The sequence below is a fragment of the Mirounga angustirostris genome, unplaced genomic scaffold, assembly GCF_029215605.1.
Source record: "Mirounga angustirostris isolate CCGP_5_RB_7025 unplaced genomic scaffold, mMirAng1.0.hap1 SCAF_10, whole genome shotgun sequence".
NCBI classification, from domain to species: domain Eukaryota; kingdom Metazoa; phylum Chordata; class Mammalia; order Carnivora; family Phocidae; genus Mirounga; species Mirounga angustirostris.
Genome location: NW_026991718.1, coordinates 4,264,549 through 4,285,367, shown reverse-complemented (window position 1 = coordinate 4,285,367; position 20,819 = coordinate 4,264,549). Strand labels below are relative to the sequence as shown.

The window sequence follows — 20,819 nt, the reverse complement described above, 5'->3', positions numbered from 1 at the left end:
CCTATGTGTACCAGGTGCTCAGCAAACGTTGGCTTCCTTTCTGCCCTTCTTTTGTATCTGGGGAGAAAAAGGAGAATCAGTTGCAAAACTATCAATTAGTGAAATAATTAGGAGAGTAGTTGGAGAGAAGATAAATATTCCTATTAGCCATAACTGCTTATTAATATATAATTTGCAAAGATCCCATTCTTGTGCTGAAAATGTTATGTTGGGGGTCATACAACTGTGTACATTTGTCAAAACTCACTGAACTGTGTACCTAAAAGGGATGAATTTTAGTATATGTAAATTACATCTTAAAGAACTTGCCTTTACAAAAAAAGATCCCATTCTTAATGCTTATAAAGCATGTGAAAATACCCAGGTCTCGCATTAAGGGGAAATGTGCCTGATCTAGAGGAAGAAAAAAAAAACCCGACATTCAAATTTTTTTTGACATTTAAATATTTTGCTATTGTTATTTCTTCTCTTATTACAAAAGATAGACATGTGAATTCAACAGGTGTCTATTGAATGCGTACTATGTGCCAGGCACTGTTTTAGGCTCCGGGGATACTCCTGAAACATAAAGTAACAAAGCTCCTGCCTCGAGGACGAGGCATTTAGTGGGGGACCAACATGATAATCGAGCAAATTCCATCATGTTGGGAAGGAGTTGAGCAGGGTAATGGGGAGTGGGGGCTTTGGACGGAGGGGCTTGCAATTTGAGATAAGTCAGTGGTGGCAGACCTCATTAAGAAGGTGATATTTGAGGGGGCACCTGGGTGGTGTGGTCGGTTGAGCATCTAACTCTTGGTTTTGGCTCAGGTCATGATCTCAGGGTTGTGGGATCAAACCCCGAGTTGGGCTCCGCGCTCAGAGGGGACTCTGCTTGTCCCTCTCCCTCTCCCTCTGCCCCTCGCCTCACTCATGCTCTCTCAAATAAATACTTAAAAAAAAAAAAAAGGAGGTGATATTTGACCAAATGTGGGGACCGCTGCGGGGGAGGATGGCCCAGGTGGAGCCAGTGCCAGACCCAAGGTGGGAGTGGGCCTCGCAGGCTCACAGGGGGGCTGGGAGAGCAGTTTTGGAAATAAACCTGCCTAGCCTGGCAGGGGAGCCCCGGATCACACTGCCTTATAGTTTCTGGTCTCATGAATGTCAGAAAATGCATGTCTCATTAAAGTTCGCTGTAATGAGACTCTACTTTTTACATACTGCGTCGTAACCTGTTTAACATAACTTACTGAAAACATTCTTCCATTTTATTTTATTTTATTTATTTATTTTTTTAAAGATTTTATTTATTTGACAGAGAGAGACACAGCGAGAGAGGGAACACAAGCAGGGGGGTCGGGAGAGGGAGAAGCAGGCTCCTGGCTGAGCAGGGAGCCCGACGCGGGGCTCGATCCCAGGACCCTGGGATCATGACCTGAGCCGAAGGCAGACGCTTAACGACTGAGCACCCAGGCGCCCCACATTCTTCCATTTTATTAAAATCATCCTTTGTGGCCCGATTTTGCAGGCTTTGGCTGTATTTCATTCCTGGGCATGCATTACTTATTTAACAAACACCCTGCTGTTCTGCACTTGGTCTTTCTAGAAGGCACCGTGGAGAGATGGGGTGAGCCAGACTGCACAGGCTGCACCTGCCCACCGTGGATGGCCAGTGGGAGGTGGCCGAGCTGAATCACAGCTAAAGCACGGTACCCTGGATGTCCAGACCTGCTGGGCACTAGGGATTTATTCTGTTTTTTTCCACCGCTTTAGCGCTTCACCTGGAGAGGTGTATGGATAGGACTTGAGAATGTCACTGCCCTACTGTTCACAGGTGAGTTTGGACTCTGGCATCTGAGCGCCTGGCCAAACTGGACCCCTCTCCTGACTCCCTGGGGACACATCCCCTTCCTGTCCTGTCTTGTGCACTTCACTTCTCCTGGCCCACACCCAAGCCCACCTCCTGGAAGGTTCCCTTCATCTTGGCTCACATCATGCCTCCACCTACCGGAACGTTGTACTTGGAGAGTATCCAGCAGATTAGCAACTTCAAGGTGGGGCCAGGGCCAAGTTATTCACCATTAACACACGAACCAGGCCTGCTCGCCTCTCTCCCTTCCATTCAGCCCCGGCACTGGGTTTGGCACTGAAATGCAAAAGTGGTTATTAGGGAGTTCTGTTCTGAGGACCTGTCAGCCCAGTGTGGAAGGTAAATGGATACACACGTAAGAACATCTGAAGTCCTCCTAGGCGCAGCAAGCTGCCCTCTGAGTGGGGGGGCAGGGGAGCACACAGAGGAGAGGGTGTCTGAGCAGCTACAGAGAAGGGGGCTGCTGGAGAGGAGCCTCTTCCTCACTTGGGGCTGAAGGCCTTCATTGAGCCAAGTGGTCATTTCCAGGCCTGTGGCCTCCTGTCAGTGTGGATGCTGGAGGCCAGGATGACACTGGCTCTTTGGGGTAACTTGCTCGGTTTCAGGGCTCTTGGTGGGATTTGTGACATGGTGGGATCCTGAGGATGGATGCAACTGCCTGAATCCCCTGGCATTTTCCAGTATCAGCTCTGCACCTGCCTTGCCCACAGCAAAGTGCAGGAAGATGTAATTTCAATTGGGTTGTTTTGTTTTTTTTTAAAGACTGCTTTGAAGGGAGTTGTGGGACTCCTTTGTGTGAATAATCAACATTTCCATGGTGCTCAGGGCTGGGGAAATTTGGTTGCAGCTGTGTTTTACCCCCTGCCCCCAAAGTAGGGGGCTGCCTGGTCCAGGACCCAGCGGCTGGGGTGAGGCTGCGGTCCTCTAGGCAATCAAAGTTTTTTTGGTCTGGTTATATATGTTCGGTGCTCATTGTGAAGAAGGTGAAAAATGCAGAAAAAAAGAAAGCAAATCTAACCCCCTGTCCTGCAATTCAGCAAAATCACAGCTAACAGGTGGGCCGTTTCTTCTAGTCAGTGTTATTTACAGATAGGGTGGTGAAGGGACATATACCACGAATCCCCTTCATATCCCACCTTTCCAGTTAGTGCCATAGCCCATTTCCCCATGTCGTTAACAAGTATTTATAAACTTAATTTTTGATGGCAAATCACAGAAGGTTCTGGATGTGGACATGATTCAGTCCAGCCTCTCGTTCCACGGGAGGCAAGCCTTGCGCCCCTGGCGCCCTCCTGGGGAGGTCAGGGGAGAGCGGGGTGTGAGCCTGGAGCCACCGTGTGAACTCCCCACCCACCCTCCCTGCCTCGGGAAGGACGTTCGAGTCTCCAGCACACAGGCCGCGCCTGTCCACCTGCACAAGTCAGCAATTCCAGAGACGAGATTTGAAGTCCGACCCCGCTGCTTCCCCAAGTCCGGCCTCCTCCTTTCCATTTGCAAAATATCCTTCACTGTGTGTTTCTAGAAAATCTGGAGATGGGCGAGGTGTTAGTTGTGGGGGTTACTGTGATGGGGCGCGGCCCCGGGAAGGAGTCTGAGGGCGGCCACCCGTGAGGACACACAGACCGGGCTCCTTTCTTGGGCAGCGGGGCTGTGACCTTGCCCTCGGACTTCAGCAGGGTGCAGTGGAGGCTCTGGTGGTGGGGGCTGAGCAGTGGTGGCCAGAGGCCCCAGGGATGGTGGCATGACCCTCCCTGCAGGCCTTGAGCGGTGGGCCCACGGTGGCCCCGGACGGCTCTCGACAGGTGCCGTGGGGCTCTGCCCTGACTGCGTCAGCATCTTCACCTGCTGCTGCGTATGACGTGGTACCTACGTCACAGTGGCTGAAAGCCGGGGGGCCATGGACTACCAGAAGCTCTGCGAGGTGGAAAGGATGAGCTGAAATGTAACAGGGTTAAAGGCAGGCTTTGCCCTTTGGTTTAAGTATAGATTCGTTCATGCACGAGTGTACAGATTTGAGAAAAACATGAAAAGCTGTGGGAGGCGGGTGCGCGCCCCGGAGTCAGCAGCTCCTGCCCGCCGGTCTGGACAGGGTGCATCGCAGCCCCGGCGCTGCAGTCAGGAGCGGGCCCGATTTTTGGGCAACGTCTCTTGGAAGGGAAGGTGGACTCCCTGCCCCGGGGCCACCTGGAGGTCCAGATGGGAACTGTAATCCCCGCAGACGGCACAATTTTAACTGCGCCCCTGCCCCCGCACGCCGGAGGGGCCCGTGGAAGCTGCTGGTGCTGCTCCCCTTGGCCACAGTACACTTGCAATTACGAAGAAGGATCCAGCTCTCAGTGAGGAAGTGCTCGAGGTGCGCTTGGGTCTGAAGACACCAGGCTCCTTCGCTCTGGGCCTGGCAGGAAGGTGTGTGGGCAGGTGCGTCGTGGCAAAGCCCCGGGTCTCAGCCTGCCCTCTTCGTGGGCACAGTGGCCCGTGAGAACCAGAGAGGATCTGGGCAGGGGTGCTGCTGTCGGCGGGGCGGGGGTGGAGGGGTGTTTGCTGTTTGTGTCTCGAGTACGCCCAGCCCCTACGCTTTTTCCAGCCAGGCCAGCCGTGCCGGAACAAGCCTGCGGGCACCCTGACTGTGATCCACCCAGGTGCCTCGCACACGGGAGCCAGGGGCCCTGACCGCGGCGGCCCACTGACTGTAGTCTGCCCGTGCAGTGCCTGGGCCCCGAGGGCCTGCGTTGCCCCTGCCTGGCGGAGGGAGCTTCTTGGGAAGTCCCTGGCAAGGCCGCTCCCTATAGCCCACCCCTCTGCGTTTCCTCTCTGTCTCTCTCTCTGTGCATGGCTAACTCTGATTCATCCTTTGGGTCTCTGTTTAGATGTCACCTCCTCTAAGAAGCCTTCCCAGATCCTTAGGTAGGGCTGTAGGTCTCTCAGTGCCCACGGCCGCCAGCATCCTGCACTCACCCTCCTCATGGCACGTGTCACATTGCCCCGGAATCTCCCGGCAGGGGGCCTGCTGCCGTCCGTCTGAGGTGTCTGGGTGCCCCTGATAGGGCCCACCGGGGAGGTGCACCTAACTATGAAATACCAGATAGGCCCTTGAGCCAAGCAAGAAGCCACCTATGGCTCCTGTAAGATTGAAGGTGGTGCTTTGAACAACAGTGCAGGCCCCTGTCCGCTGAGCCCCGGGAGAAGTCTTGCCCAGGGACCTCGAATCTCCCTTCGCACTCAGACCAATGCCAGCCTCCCACCTTCTCCGGCCCAGGCTTCCAGGTCGGGAGGGTTAAGTGACGTCCTCTCTGGACTGTAATGCACGCGGCGTGGAGCGGATTGTTCCGTCCCCCTCACGGTTTGACACTGGGTGTCGACTCTACACATCGTGCAGGACTAAGGTGTGGTGCTTGAATGGGGTGTCTCTCCCAATCAGATGAGGGCCCCCAAATGTGGGGGGATGAGCGGGTGGAAGCCGGTGGCGTGGGCAGTTGGAAGCATCCACCTGAGGCAGAACAAAGGCGCTAGAAGTCTACTGAATACAGCGCCGGGAGCGCGGGCGGGAGCGTGGGCAGGAGCGCCCAGGAGAGGCCTTCTGCCAGTGGGGCAGTGGCTGGGGCCTGTTTTTAAAGGGGGAAGATGAGGCGGTACGGCAAAGTCTGGAATTCTCCCTTTATTGGTAACTGTTTCTGGTTGTAAGTAGCCCGTGGGTCAGTTAGGGCCTATGGATTTTTTGGGGGGCGGGCAGAGGCAGAGGGAGAGAGAGACTCTTAAGCAGACTCCACGCCCAGCGCAGAGCCTGATGCGGGACTCGATCCCACGACCCTGAGATCATGACCCGAGCCGAAATCAAGAGTCTGACGCTCAACTGACTGAGCCAGCCAGGCGCCTCAGGGCCTTTGGGCATTTTGAGGTGGGTCACCTGATGGGCCTGTCTGTATTCAGCCAGGTGGTCACTGTGGGCCCTTCTACCTTCCGTAGCTCAAGCCTGTTTGCCTCCAGGCAGCCTCTACGTAAGGGACTGCGTTTGTCAGCCTCCCTTTCCTCTGAAGAACTGGGGTGGGGGTTGACAGTTTTTGTATAAACTCCCTGCCCAGGTTCTCTGTGCCACCAAAACCTCATGTCCGTAGAGCTCTCTGATGGAATGTTTGAGACTTTGGTGTGCAGAAAAGACCCCATCTTGTGTGATCTTAAAAAATAAAAGGGAGGAGGTTTGCCTGGGTGGCTCAGTCAGTTAAGCGTCTGCCTTCGGCTCAGGTCATGATCTCAGGGTTCGGGATCGAGCCCCGCATCAGGCTCCTTGCTCAGTGGGGAGCCTGCTTCTCCCTCTCCCTCTGCCCCTCCCTGCTCTTGCTCGATCTTTCTTTCTCTCTCTCAAATAAATACATAAAATCTTTTTTTTTTTTAAAGATTTTATGTATTTATTTACTTGAGAGAAAGAGAGAGAAACAGCATGAGAGGGGAGAGGGGTCAGCACCCCTAAATACATAAATCTTAAAAAAAACAAAAATCGGGCTCAGAAGGAAATGGCCACATGCCAAGTCCTGCCGTATGGGCCGGGCTTCCTAACCCCTGTCAGCTGGAGCCGAGGCCCCGGGCCGCACACCCTGGCCCACGTGGGAGGGGTGTCAGGAGTGTGTGCCTGCTGTCACCGCCGAGTGTGGTGTCCACAAACCAGCCGCAAAGGCTGCACATCTTGCTGTTCCCGCCCGGCCACACAACAGGCCCCTCCACAATCGACGCGAGTCCTCAACCATCGAAACTCAGCTTCCGAGAGCCCCTCCCTGTTGAAGAGAAGCGTGGGGAGCGTGGGCTGGCTTGTGCAAGACGCTCTCAAGCAGTGGGCGTGTGGGGTGGCTCTGCGTCCTGCAGGACCATTGGTCCTTTATTTGGGAAGGAGGGGCGCGCGTCCGTCAGGGAAGGTTTGTCACCAGATGAGGGGCAAACAAAGACCCGGGAATGTATCTGCGTCAGGGGCTCTCGCCCTCTGCGCTGCTGAGGGTCTGGCTGCATCATTCTTTGTTGGGCTGGGGAGGGCTCCGGTTCCCTGGAGGAGGTTCAGGGGCATCCTTGGCCTCCGCCTACTAGATGCCAGGGGTGACCCCATGCCCCAGTGGTAATAACCAAAAATGTCTGCAGACACTTCCAAAAGCTCCAGGGGGGCAAAATCACCCACAGTTGAGAACCACTAAATTGTGCGTGCGCATGCGCGCGCGTGTGTGTGTGTGTGTGTGAACGTGCACACATACACATGAGCTCCTTTTTGCAGGTAGTTGCAAATGGGCAAGCTTGCTCTCTGGCCAGAGTCAGCTTCCTGTTACTTGCCCTTACTCTTAAAAGAAATTTCCCTTTCTTTTTTTTTTTTTTTTTTAAAGATTTTATTTATTTATTTGACAGAGACAGAGATAGCGAGAGCAGGAACACAAGCAGTGGGAGTGGGAGAGGGAGAGCAGGCTTCCCGCCGAGGAGGGAACCCGATGTGGGACTCGATCCCAGGACCCTGGGATCATGACCTGAGCCGGAGGCAGACGCTTAACGACTGAGCCACCCAGGCGCCCCAGAAATTTCCCTTTCATACACAGACAGCGGAGCAGCTCCTGATCTCCGCCCTGGGGGGGCAGCGTGGAGGAGGTGGGGGCCCCCAGGCTGGAAGGTCATTCATTTCTTCAGTCCGGTTAGAAAGCCACTTCTTCCCCCAAGGAGCCGGGGAGGGGCTGGAAACCTCTCACAACAAGGGTTGTTCTTGCGCAGACCTGTCATGGAGGGGCAGGGACAGAGGGACGAAGCCCCTCTGCTCACATCACATGGGACAACTAACTCTGCAAAGAGAAGGTGGTTAGTTTTCATTGCCCACGCTGACCCTGCGGCTCTGGGCCCGGCGGTGTGCTGGGCCCCAGGGGTAAGACCTCAGTCCCTCTACTGTCCCTTTGCTTGTGGGGCTCTGGATGCAGGTGAGCAAATCCCAGCAAAGCGTAGTGCTGTAGAAGCGAGCGCCCACCTGGAGTTTGGGGACCTCCCAGTAGGAGGGGCCGAGAGCTGGGGTCTGAAGGGAGGGCGGGGTTCTCTGGGCACTCAGGGGGGTGTTCTAGGCAAGCACTCAGAAAAACCTCCCAGGCTCTCCTTCCCAACTGTGACCCGAGCTGAGCAGACAGGAATCAAAGATCTAAAATTGGAGGTGTGAGCCTATGCAAAGACCCAGCTGTGAGTGACCTCCGCTGAGCACCAGTGCATGAAAGTGCTTTGCAAATGTTCTTTCATGCCATCCCCCCAAAACCCGTCAGGGCACCTGGGGCACCAGGAGGCGAGAACCTGACCCAGGACTGCCCAGCGGTGCGAGGCTAGCTGTGCTGTGATTGATCCAGGGGCTTCCTCCTGGTGGCCCCAGCTGGGAAATGCAGTGTCCCCCCACCCCCGGGCTGAACCCTAGAGGTGTCCGGGCCCAGAAATACACATGCTAGCTGTGTCCCTGGCCCGGATGGTGACTTGGCCCCAGGGGGGAGCGGTCAGTGTCAGGAGGCGGTGGGTAGAAGACCAGTCCTTCAGTGCAGACGTGCTCTGCACAGAAGCCCACGTCTCCCAAGCCAGGCCGGGCTGGGCTGTGATTTTCCATTTGATGCTGGGCTGATGTCACTCGTGGCTGCAGAATGGAAAGCCGTGTGGGCAGGTCTCAGGCGAGAGCTGTCTACATGGGCTGATGGCGGAATCCGGTGTCTGTTCCGCAGAGCAGTGTCACTAATAGGATTCGCTGAGCCTTTGGGGTGTTTGTGGTGTAGTGGCTGTTGCAGGAACCGAGGGGCTGCTCATTTGCGGGGAGCGAATAATTTATTTGTGTTTTCAGATGACTTATTCCTTCATCATAGATACGGTGGCCGAGCTCGGCACGCTGCGCCGGCTAAGTAGCAGGAAAATTGGCCTTAATCCCCACAGCCCTGGGCGCCTGTTTCCCGGCCCTTGGTTGCAGGCTGCATTTCAGGGGAGCCAGATCTGCCCCCCTCTGGGCGCTTTCCTTTCTGTCTGTGGGGGTAATTGTGCTTTCTCTGCTGGTCGCCTGCTTCGGGAAGCGTGCACACCCCCCCACCCCCCCAAGTACTAGCTGGCCTGGGGGTCTTTAAGAGTCCAAGCTGTGTGTGCTCACAGTCGCCCTTGAAAATGTCCCGTTTGCACCAGTGCCTGCGCCCAGGTTGCTTACCCGCCCGGCCCCCGACACCAGCCTTCCTGTCCAGCCCGCCAAGCCCACCTTCCTCCAAGCCCACGCCCGAGAGCCCACCATGGCACCCTGTTGCCAAAATCGACGTGAAGCCCAGTGTTGCAAACCCTCCATGGTCCGGCTCTGTCGTTCCTCTCCGGCTCCACCTCACATCTCTTCTCTGAGCTGCCAGCTCCCTGAGTCATTCGTTAAATGTTGATCGAGAGCCCCCCACGCCCCAAGCGACATGCAGGGGGGTTGCTGGGCGACGTGGGAGCAAGACCCTGCCCTCTGAGCCTTCCATCCAGAGGGGTGGGGAGCCCCAGCAGATGGGTTACGGGCAGGCCTCACAGACCCTCAGGGCCCTGGGGACGGTGGGGAGCAGGGAGGCTTCATGGGAGGGAGTCTCAGAATTGTTGGCATCTTTAACCTGCCACACTTGGCGGGACCAGGGCCTCCAGTGCTGAACCACCGGGGTTGGAGGGGGCATGGGACCACCAGGGGCTTCAGTGGGGTTGAGAGGCCGGCACCTGGAGCCTGGCCTGAGGGGCCCGCTCTGTGGGTAGCCTCGCCCAGAGCCCCTCTGTCCACCCATCCTTCCCGTCTCTGCACAGACCCCACCTCAGGCCTCCCCTTTGCACTGCCTTCTGCTTTCACTGCTTAATTACACTTACATACTTCACTGTGCCTCTTTCCTCGCTCCTTTGTCGATCCTGAGGGCAGAGTTGGGTCTCTGGCGTCCCTGTGGCCAGTGGGGGAAGCATGGCCTACAGGCCAGCTAGTCTCAGGGGGTGCAGTACTGCTTGGCTGTGTGGCCTTGAAAAAGTGGCTTCCTGTTTCTGAGCCTTGGTTTCCTCATCTGTAGTGGGTGGTGGTGACCTCATGTGCCCAGAGGTCCTGAGGTAGAGCTTTAAGTGCTGCATTTAGACTCCAGGGTTAGGCATCGGGGCTGGAAGAGCATCCCTGTGACTCATTGCTTCCCGTGGTCCTCGAAGCTACTTCCGGGCACTCAAGAGCAGGAAGCAGCCCCAGAAGGAGAGGTGACTTGCCTAGGGCCACACGGCAGCACATCAGAGTCCAAATCTGATACTCTTTGGGCCCCGGGCATGGGAAGGGGTGCTTGGTACCCCTACACTCCAGCACTCCCTGCTGTCCCAGAGGCATCCAGGCGGGTCCAGGGGCAGCCTATCAGGGAGTAGGTCTCCTGTCCCCTGCCACCTGGCCACCACCGTGGTTAGGAGAGGAGGGGTCTTTGGGATGGCAGGCGCAGAAAGGGTGCCCCTCACGCCCCCTCTCCCCAGCGGGGCCTGCGTCTAGAGAGCGGAGAGCCAGGGCGTAGCCATGCTGCAAGGCTTGGCCCCCTGTCACCTGGTGACACCTTCCTTGGGGGATCCAGCTTAGAATGACATGCCCTCTTCCCCTCAGTGCACAGCACCTGCAACAAGGGGTATGAGCCACGCACGGGGGCTGTGAGCTCTCTGCGCCCGCGTGGCCACTGGGTGAGTGCGTGGAGGACTGCCTGGCAGAGTGGCAGGCCGACTGGCCAGAGGCAGCTCCCACCTCAAGTCTGGGACTAGACTCCTCCTGGAAGGAGCAGCTGCCTTGAGTGGGCAACACCGGTCGGACAACAGGTAACCTCCTCTGGCCGTGGCATTGCCTCAGCCCGCTTCCCTGAGCTGGAGTCCGGAGCCCACGCTCCCCTCCTCTTCCTGGCCCTGTGGCTCCAGGCAAGACCCTGAACTTGTCTGGGCCTCAGTGGCCTCGTGCCTGAAGTGGGACTGACTGCTGTGCCCGCCCCGGCTGGGCTCATGCACGTGGACCCGTGGCTGCCATTCGCCCCCTGTGGAATTCCTGTCTCTCCTGCACCACGTGCTTTCATGGGAGAGGGCGGTCTTGACGGCCTGGCCCAAACCTTTGCTCTCCTCCGACATCATGATTGACAAAACTCTCATGACGTTTAAGGGAGAGGCCTGTGGCCCGGCCCACGGGGCACCTGGAATCTGCATGTGCCCAGCAAACCCAAGTGCCTGCGTCCCTCCCGGAGTTTGGCCCCGCTCGTCCCTGGCTCTGTGCTCTCAGGCGAGACCCTTCTTGCTCAAGTGCAGAATGAAGGGGCTGGACCACACACGCGGCTTCTCTCTTCTTCTTCTTTGCAGCTGAACCTTTTCCCTCCAAGTGAAATCACAGACGGAGGTCCATGTACAGGGCACACGAGGTGGCCCTGCAGGGTGGAGGGACACCCGGCTGCTGGCCCAGGTCCCTGCAGTCCAGGCCTTGAGATGCGCGAGGCTTGTTCTCTGGTGGATACACAACAAACAGCGACGTGTCTGTGGGCAGAACGGGCCCCCAAATAGAAACCGTGGATCAGGTTTGGGTTTCTTGCTCTCCACCTCCCGGGGCCCCACTCATGTCTCCCCTGCGGCCGCCTCATTGTTGTGATGTTGGCAAACGCTCGCTTTTTCTTCCTCTGACACGGCCCAAGAAGAACACCAGAGTGGCCTTTCTCTGGCCTCTGGTCCAGGGGTCGGTGGCCTCGGGGAGCCGTGGGGGTGGGGGCGGCAGTGGCCGGGACGCAGGAGGTTCCAAGAATCCCATTAGTGGGCATTGAGCCATTTTCCTTTCTTTCCTGGAGAGTTGAGAGTCAACAAAGTTGAATTTTATGGCTCAAGAAAATGGCAGCTTGTGAAGAGACCTCAATTCCTTGCTGCCCCTCAGTCCAGGGACTCTTAGAATCCCTTCCCCAGTGCCTGGTATTTTAGTAGCACTCTCTGGTTTTCAAAATTCTTCTGCCACAACTGTGCTTAAAATTAAAAAAAACAAAAAAAAAAAAATTTTTTTTTTTTTTTTTTTAACCAAAAGGCTCAGGTGGGAAAATCAAAAGATCCCTAAAGGCTAAGCAGTTTGGAATAGAAAAAATCTGGAATTCCAGCTGGATCCATTTTCTGAAATGTATTTCATGTCATTTTGTCCTATAGTTACTCCATGAAAATAAGATTTCCACAGCCAAACACACGGCAGGGAGTCAGGCATGCCGTTACACCCCCTTAAAAATTGAGCACATAAATCTTAGTCACAAAGATTGAAGTAAAATAAACTGGTCAGGGACACCTGGGTGGCTCAGTCGGTTAAGCGTCTGCCTTCGGCTCGGGTCATGATCCCAGGGTCTTGGGATCGAGTCCCGAGTCGGGGCTCCTTGCTCAGCAGGGAGACTGCTTCTTCCTGCCTGCTATTCCCCCCTGCTTGTGTTCTCTCTCTCTCTCTGACAAATAAATAAATAAAATCTTTAAAAACAAACAAACCAGTCATACATTAAAGGGTCTGAGAAGGGGCGCCTGGGTGGCTCAGTTGGTTGAGCGACTGCCTTCGGCTCAGGTCATGATCCTGGAGTCCCTGAATCGAGTCCCGCATCGGGCTCCCTGCTCAGCGGGGAGCCTGCTTCTCCCTCTGACCCTCCCCCCTCTCATGTGCTCTCTCTCTCTCATTCTCTCTGTCTCAAATAAATAAATAAAATCTTTAAAAAAAAAAAAAGGGTTTGAGAAGTCCTGCAATAAAGAAACCAATTTAACTTTGTGACAGGAAGTAATTTGCACATTTACATGACCGTGGAGCATCTCTTACCTTTTACATCCTGTGAGGCGCAACACCCCAAACTAATTTTCCTTGGAAGACATTTTTGGGAGTATTTTTTTGTAAATGAGAGCAGGAAGATGAAGACGTGTCAACACTTAAAGGTCCTTCAGCAGAACAGTGAAGCCTGGAGGAAGATGAGATGCAGTCGTATTTACCTTCTGAAGAATATAAGGCATCTTGCATCAGTTCGGACTCTTTTGAAAGCGATGGAAAAAACGGTCTCAAGTTGGTTAAAGCAAACAAGGGAATTTAATATTTCACAACACTGAGGAGTCCAGGGTGGACTGGGTGGGGACACTGCCGACTCAGGGACCTCCACCGCTGTGCTCCCCTTGTTCTCCGAGCCCGTGTGCTATCTGCAAGCCCACCTGCTGTGGCTGATGGGGCAGGATGTCCAGTCATTCGTGGTGTCAGGACAGAGCACAATGGGAGAGAGCCCCGTCTTTGGGGGGGAAAGTGAGGGAGCCCCCTTTGGGTCCGGTGAGTTGGGAATGCGGGTGGTGTGGACCCTTAAGAGACACTGAGAATTATTATAAGAGGAAATGGATGCAAGGGGGCGGGGGGCACACCATCCAAATGCCATTTTCCTGGTTCCTTTTTCTGTTGTGCTAGTGGGGCTGGCGGTGGGGGAGTGGGGGGGGGCAAGTCTTAGAACATGCGCTAAAGGTCTGGGTGGAGACAGGAGGAGTGGGGGGGTGTTGACCAGTTCCCCTGTTGCGCTGGACAAACTGGAGAGAGACCTGTCATTGGTGGGGGTAAAGGAAGACAGAGGCTCTTAGAAGAAAGAGCGTGTCTGGCTGCTGAACTCCCCTAGGTTGGAAATGTGACCCTGGGAGTTTGCCCTGGCAGGAGCGCCCCCGAGAACTACCCCAGCCCTTCGCTTTGCGGGTCCTCCTTTTCCTTCCAGATCTCTGAGAATCTCTGTCTTTGCAAATGATCACGCACAACCCCTCGCCTCTGAGCCTTGGTTCTGAGACACTCCTTATTGCTGGTGCTCACTGACCGGTGGCATAAATTATTATTTATTGTAAAGAGGGGAGATACTTCGCTTGCAATCCGAGGTGGTAGTCTGAGCAATTTCCCTTCCCCCCACCCATGACCATCATGGCAGTACTTTATGGGTATTCAAGTGCAATCTGTGTGTGTTAATTTTTTTTTTTTACCTTTTGGCCCCTTTCACCCATTTTTCTTGCCCCCCCCCCCATTTATGTCTTGTTACTGGAAAGTCAGCCCTTTGCAGGCAGAGTGCTTGACAATACCCAGGAATCCCCAGTGCCTGGCGCAGAGTAGCTCCTCATAAATTTCGGTCTAGCAAGCGGATGACTGATGCGGGGCTTGCAGGCTGGGTGCTGGTTACACAGGGCCCTTACTTCCTGAAAATTCACATCCCTGGGAGCCTCCCCCGACAGATGTGACAGCCATGCTCAGGTGAGGAAGTTGGGGTGCGGAGAGGTTAGCCAGCCTTGGGGAGGTCAGGACTGAACTGGCCTGCTCTCTTCCCAGCGGAAGACACCCCTGGGCTCTGGCCTCAGTCAGGTAGGGGAGTGCTGGGAAGCCGCCAGCCCTGCCCAGGGTGGGCCAGGGACGGATGCCGGGATGACCGTGGGTGCTTCGCTTTCTGCTTGGCTTTTCACTGAAGTTTAACTGGTGTGCCTTAAAGTGCGTATTTTCACAAGAGAAGACGTGTAACCTGCACCCAGAAGCCCCATCACGACTTTCTAATCGTTTCCCCACCGAGCGTGGCCGGTCCTGATTTCCATCACCACGCGTTCGCTGCGCCTGCTTTTATTCCTTTTGTAAATGGAATCCTCCAGCATGAAGTATTTTGTGTTTGGCCGCCTCACGCAGTGCTCTGTCTGGAGACTCATCTGTGTTGTGTCACTGAGGTTCATTCTGATGGCTTGTGGTCCTCTGTCGTATGAACACACCGCAGTTCATTCACCAGTCTGTTGCAGATGGACTTGGGGACTTTCCAGCGGGGGCCATTACGAATCCTGCTTTTCGGTGGACACGTGCCAATCTTGCTGTTGGGAACAAAGCAAGAAGTTGAGTTCCTAGTGTATGGGGGTGTGTGGTCATCTTTGGTAAACACTCGGAACAGGTTTTCGGAGCGGTCCAAGGTGGACTCCTTTGGTTTTGTGACAAGATCGCGAACTCCTGGAACGGCCATGGGGGATACCATCAAACACTGGAAGTCGGGGGTGCCATCGGCCACCACGCGGTGGTCCAGGTGACCAGGGAGCTGGTGCCGGGCCACGTGCATGGCTGTTTAATGCTCAGGGTTTCCTTCATTGTTCCACTGGGCATCTTTTCCAGCCCTGCTCCCCTCTGTGAGACTTGCGGCCTGGGTGGTCTTACCCTCTGGAGGGCACACAGCCCCTCTCGGTTCTTGAACTGAGCAGTGGAGGAAAATGCCTCTCCCAAGTGGCTGTTGTGGGAAATGTCTGCGTGAAAGTATTCAGTAAGCATCTGCCCGAAGACCTGGGGACCGCGGTGGAATTAGTCATTCCTGAAACTGCAGTCCGCTCAGACATAGTCATAATCCAAAACCCATCCATCTGGACTTCAGACCCCACTATATTTTCCTCCCTTGGGGACTTTGCTCTCTAATTAAGTTAGATTTCAGGATATATTAAAATAATTTGTCAGCTTTTGAGCACACATCCGCCCCTGGTGTGAGCCAGCAGGAGAGGCCGTTCAGTTTTCTGCAGATCCCAGGCAGGGCGGGAAGTCTGTGGGTGTGAGGAGGCTCATTGGGCTTGGAAGGAAAACGCTTTTCTAGCTGTTTTCCTCAGGACTGGCCAGCAAGGACAGTGGGAACTGCGTCCTTCCATGCCTGGGTCCAGGAACTGGCTCCAGAAAGGCCCCAGAACTGTAACTCCTTAGGTGGCGCCCACAGTGCCCTGGGGCGGGGGGGGGGCTGCCTGGGCCATTTCAGGAGCTGAGTGGAGTGTTCAGAGGCACCTCCCTCTCTGAGTGTGTATCCTGAGGGACTGCCCCCCCCCGCCCGCTCCCTGCAGTGCATTGGATCACGCCCTTGACTGCAGAGAGATCCAGCAAGCTTGTGTCTGTGGGCCCACCCCAAACATCTGGCACACACCTGAGCGTACCCCACTGGCTGTGGGCTCCTCAAAAGTGGGGCTTTTGTTCCTGCACCTAACACACATGTTGGGCACACGGACAGTGTGGAGTGCATACTGTGTCTGTGGTGGGGGGCTCTCCGGGGCAGGTCTGCAGCACATTCCTAGGGGTCATGTCCCCAGATTCGAGGCTGCCAGGCTCTGGTGGGAAGCCCTGCACTTTGCCTCCCTGCTCCTGTGAGCCTGCTCTTCGCCCTTCTGTCCAAAGACCTTGACTTAGAGTCCTTTTTTTCTTTTTCAACAGCTTTGTTGAGACGTAACTCACATGCCATATAATTCACCCATTTAAAGTACAGGATGCACAAATAAATAAAATCTTTATTTATTTATTTATTTTTAAAGATTTTATTTATTTTATTTATTTGACAGAGAGAGATACAGCCAGAGAGGGAACACAAGCAGGGGGAGGGGAGAGGGAGAAGCAGGCCTCCCGCCGAGCGGGGAGCCCGACGCGGGGCTCGATCCCAGGACCCCGGGATCATGACCTGAGCCGAAGGCAGACGCTCAACGACTTGAGCCACCCAGGCGCCCCATAAATAAAATCTTTAAAATAAATAAAAATAAATAAAGTACACAATGCAGTGGGCTTTAGTACACTTACAAGTATGTGCAACCATCCCTACAAGTCAATTCTAAAATATTACCATCACCCTGAAAGGAAACCCCATACCCTTTAGCTGTCACCTTCTATCTCCCCATCCCCCGGCCCTAAGAAACCATGAATCTTTTTACTGTCTCTATAGATTTCTTATTCTGGACATTTTATATAATGGAATCATGTCATATTTATCCTTCTGTGTCTGGTTTCTTCACTTAGTGTGATCTTTTCAAGGTTCTTCTATGTTGTAACATATGTCGGTATTTCATTTCTTTTTAGGGCTAATTAATATTCCACCGTATGAATATACCACGTTTTGTTCTCATTCATCTGTTGATGGACATTTGAGTTGTTTCCACCTTTTGGTTATTATGGACAATGCTGCTGTGAACACTGTGTATGAGTCTTTGGGTGGCCATGCGTTTTCACATCTCTTGGGTATCTACCCAGGAGCCGAGTTCCTGGGTTACATTGTAACTATATATATGTTTAATCATTTGAGGAACTGCCAGACTGTTTTCCAAAGCAGCTGCACCATTAAATTCCCAACAGCAATGTATGAGGGTTCTGATTTTTCCAAATCCTTGTCAACGCTTGTATTGATCTGATTTTTCGGTTCTAGAAATCTTAGCGGGTGTGAAGTGGTATCTCAATGTGCTTTTGATTTGTTTCTCTCTAATAACTAATGATGTTGAGCATCTTTTCATGTGTTTTATCGATCTTTGTATGTCTTCTTAGGGGAATGTCTATTCACATCCTTTGCCCATGCTTCAATTGGGTTATAAGTCTTTCTGTTAATTGTAAGAGTTCTTTATATATTCTAGATACAAGTCCTTTATCAGTTATGTGATTTGCAAATATTTCCACCCGTTTTGTGAGTTGTCTTTTCATTTTCTTGTCTGTGTCCTCCTGAAGCACAAGTCTTAAATCTTGATGAATTCCAATTTATTTATCTTATCTGGTTATTTGGCCGTCTGGTGTCATATCTAAGAATCCTTTGCCAGATCCAAGGTTATGAAGATTTATGGGTTTTTTTTCTAAGAGTTTTATAATTTTAGCTCTTACATGTAGTTCTCTGATCCATTTTGAGTTAATTTTTTATATGATGTGAGGTGAGGGTCCAGCTTCATTCTTTTGCATGTGGCTGTGCAGTCATCCCAGCACCATTTGTCTACAAGATATTCTTTCCCGATCTGCTAGTCTTGGCACGCTTGTTCAAAATCAGTTGACCAAAGATGTGTGGGTTTAATTATGGATTTTCAATTCTATTTCATTGATCTATATATCTGTCCTTGGGCCAATACCATGCTGTCTTGATTATTATTGCTTTGTAGTAAGTTTTGAAATTGAGACGTGTGAGTCCTATGTTGTTCTCCTTCTTCGGGATTGTTCTGGCTGTCCTGGGTGCTCACAATTCCATATAAAATTTAGAATCTTGTCAATTTCTGCAAAGAAGTAAGCTGGAATTTGATAGGGGAATGTATTGAATCTGTAGATTAATTTGGGGTGTATTGCCTTCTTAATAATGTTAAGTCTTCTGATTCATGAACATGGGATATTTTCCCAATTATTTAGATCTTTTTTCCCAACAATATTTTATAGTTTCAAAGTATAAGTTTTGCACTTCTTCTGTGAAATCCATTCCTATTCTATTCTTTTTGATGCTATTGCTAATGGAATTGTTTTCTCAATTTCATTTTTGGATTTTTCATTGCAAGTATATAGAAATAAAATTGATCTTTGCATATTGATCTTTTATCTCGCAACCTTGCTGAACTGTTAGTTTTTTTGTTTTGTTTTGTTTTTTTAGTGGAATCTTTAGAATTTTCTATGTATAAGATAATGTCATCTGCAAATAGAGATCGTTTTACTTCTTCTTTTCTAATCCTGTACTTCTTTTTCTTGCCTTATTGGCCTGGTTACAACCTCTAGTATGTTGTTGAATAGAAGTGGTGAGAGCGGGCATCCTTGTCTCATTCCTCATCTGAGGTAGAAAGCATTCAGTCTTTCACCATTAAGTAGGATGTTAGCTTTGTCAGGTTGAAGAAATTCCCTTCTACTCCTAGATTATTTAGTGTTTTTATTATGAAAGTGTTGGATTTTGTCGAGTACTTTTTCTGCATCAATTGAGATAAGCATGTGATTTTTGCTTTTTATTTTTATTGATATGATATACTACATGAATGGATTTTTGGATGGTAAACCAACCTTGCATTCCTGAGATAAATCCCACTTGGTCGTGGTGTGTAATTCTTTCTATTCTTTACGTTGCTGGATTTGGTATGCTAGTATTTTGTTGATTTGTTTGTTTGTTTGTTTTTGCGTCCATGTCCATTATAATGACACTGGTCTATATCCTCTCTCTGAAGTCTCTCTGGTTTGGTATCCGGGTGGTAATGGCCTTATAGGACAAGCTGGGAAGTGTTCCCTCCTCTTCTATTTTTTTGGGAAGAATTTATGAAAATTGGTATTGGGCGCCTGGGCAGCTCAGTCGGTTAAGCGACTGCCTTCGGCTCAGGTCATGATCCTGGAGTCCTGGGATCGAGTCCCACGTCGGGCTCCCAGCTCGGCGAGAAGCCTGCTTCTCCCTCTCCCTCTGCTGTTCCCCCTGTTTGTGTTCCCTCTCTCTCTCTGTCAAATAAATAAAATCTTAAAAAAAAAAAAAGATGCACTTACAAACTTATGGGCGCCTGGGTGGCTCAGTCGGTTAAGCGACTGCCTTTGGCTCAGGTCATGATCCTGGAGTTCTGGGATCAAGTCCCACATCGGGCTCCCTGCTCAGCTGGGGGTCTGTTTCCCCCTCTGCCCTCTTCCCTCTCGTGCTCTCTGTCTCTCATTCTCTCTCTCTCAAATAAATAAATAAAATCTTAAAAAAAAAAAAGAAAAAGAAAATTGGTATTGATTCTTTAGATGTTTGTAGAATTCAGCAGGGGAGCCATCTGGGTGTGGGCTTTTTTGTGTATGAGTAATATTTTGCTTGCCAATTCTATGTATTGCCTTGTTATAGGCATTTCAGATCGTCTCCTTCTTTATTTCAGATTGTCTGTTTTCCTTGAGTAAGGTTTGGTAGTTTGTGCCTTTCTACTGTCTTAGATTCTTATAAGCATGTTCTTTCTGCTCTTTCAGTCATTGTTGACATTTATTGAGCTCTTCCTGTGTGCCAAGCACCTTTTTGTGCATTAGCTCATTTAGTTTTTACAAGAACTTGATGATCTAGGTAGGGCAGTTATTGTCTCCATTTTACATACCTAGACACTGAGGCAGAGAGAAGTTGAACAATGGGTCAGGGCCACACAGCCAGGCAATAGTAGAGCTAGGATTTGAGCCTAGGCAGCCTGGCCACACAGCCCTCTCTGCTGTCCTCCCTGCTCTCCTGCGGCCCTGCTTTGTGCTAGTACAAAAATAGGTCAGACCTGGTCATTGCCCAAGTCACTCCCCAGAGACCCCAAACCTAAGAGAAAGAGGTATCTTATGCCTGACATGAGCAAGGGGCTGGGGAAGTTGGAGTGTCAGGAAGGGCCCCATGGAGCAAGTGATGTGTGAAGCAAGCTTTGAAGGAGGGTCCAGTACAGGGGTACATGTGGCTGAGTTGTGAGTGAGGCCCTTCCGGGGCTTTTGTCTTCCATGTCTTTGTCTCTCCCAAGTGCTTAGCAAAAGAGCCTCACAGAGAACCTTCCCGTAGGATGCTGATGCCCTCTCCCCACTGGCAGGGGTTGGAGCAGTGGGGTGGCGCCCCCTATGTCTGTTTGAATCACCAGGCCTCCGCAGTTAGCTCCTCTGGAGAGGAAAAGGCAGACCATTTGCAAGACAATTGCTAGACAGAAATCAGGAGCCACCAGACATAACTCAACATAATTATTTCTGCATAATGACTTCTGCTACTTGATTCAGTCTTGAGCAATGACTGTAATCTTTATCTGTCACAGGAAAGCTGGTGGCCAGGGAGCCCCTGTGGCTCAGCGATAGAGCCAGGAGGAAATGTGCAATTTGAGTTAATGGAGCATCCCCAAGCAGCTGGGGAGCCAGAGCCTCCAAGGCCTCTGGAATGATGGACCCTCCTTCGGTGAGGAAGCCTGATGGCAGAGCCGGCCCCGTCTCTGAGGGGATGCAGCCCACAGGCTTTGTCAAGGATGGGGGAAGAGAATGACAGAGATGACAGGGTGTGCCCAAGTCACAGGGCCACTTAGCGACAGGGGCACACCCGGTCTGCTCTCCTGCCACCCAGTACTTGCCCCATACGAGCTGGTGTGTGTCTCAGTGGGACAGGAAGAGCTGTGGAGGAAGGTGTCTGTGTGGACTGGATATGTTCTCACCTGGCACTCAGGGCCCTGAGCTGGTCACTGAACACATTGATTGTCGAGGGCTGCCCCCGGGAGGCTGGAAGTGGTAGGGCCTTTGTAGCAGGCAGCCAACTGACCTTCACCCAAGCTCGCTGCA

At 52.3% G+C, this 20,819-nt stretch overlaps 1 protein-coding gene and 1 long non-coding RNA gene across 3 annotated transcripts in view; one reads left to right on the top strand and one right to left on the bottom strand.

The window, feature by feature from the left end:
- Window positions 1-20,819, top strand: part of HPCAL1 (hippocalcin like 1) — a 109,739-nt gene that overhangs the window by 60,770 nt on the left and 28,150 nt on the right. The window lies entirely within an intron of this gene.
- Window positions 11,680-20,815, bottom strand: LOC135361706 (uncharacterized). The gene is made up of 3 exons (XR_010405398.1): window positions 20,696-20,815; window positions 12,633-12,768; window positions 11,680-11,814 (listed from the first exon to the last, which is right to left on the bottom strand). It is a non-coding gene; the product is annotated as an uncharacterized LOC135361706 (long non-coding RNA).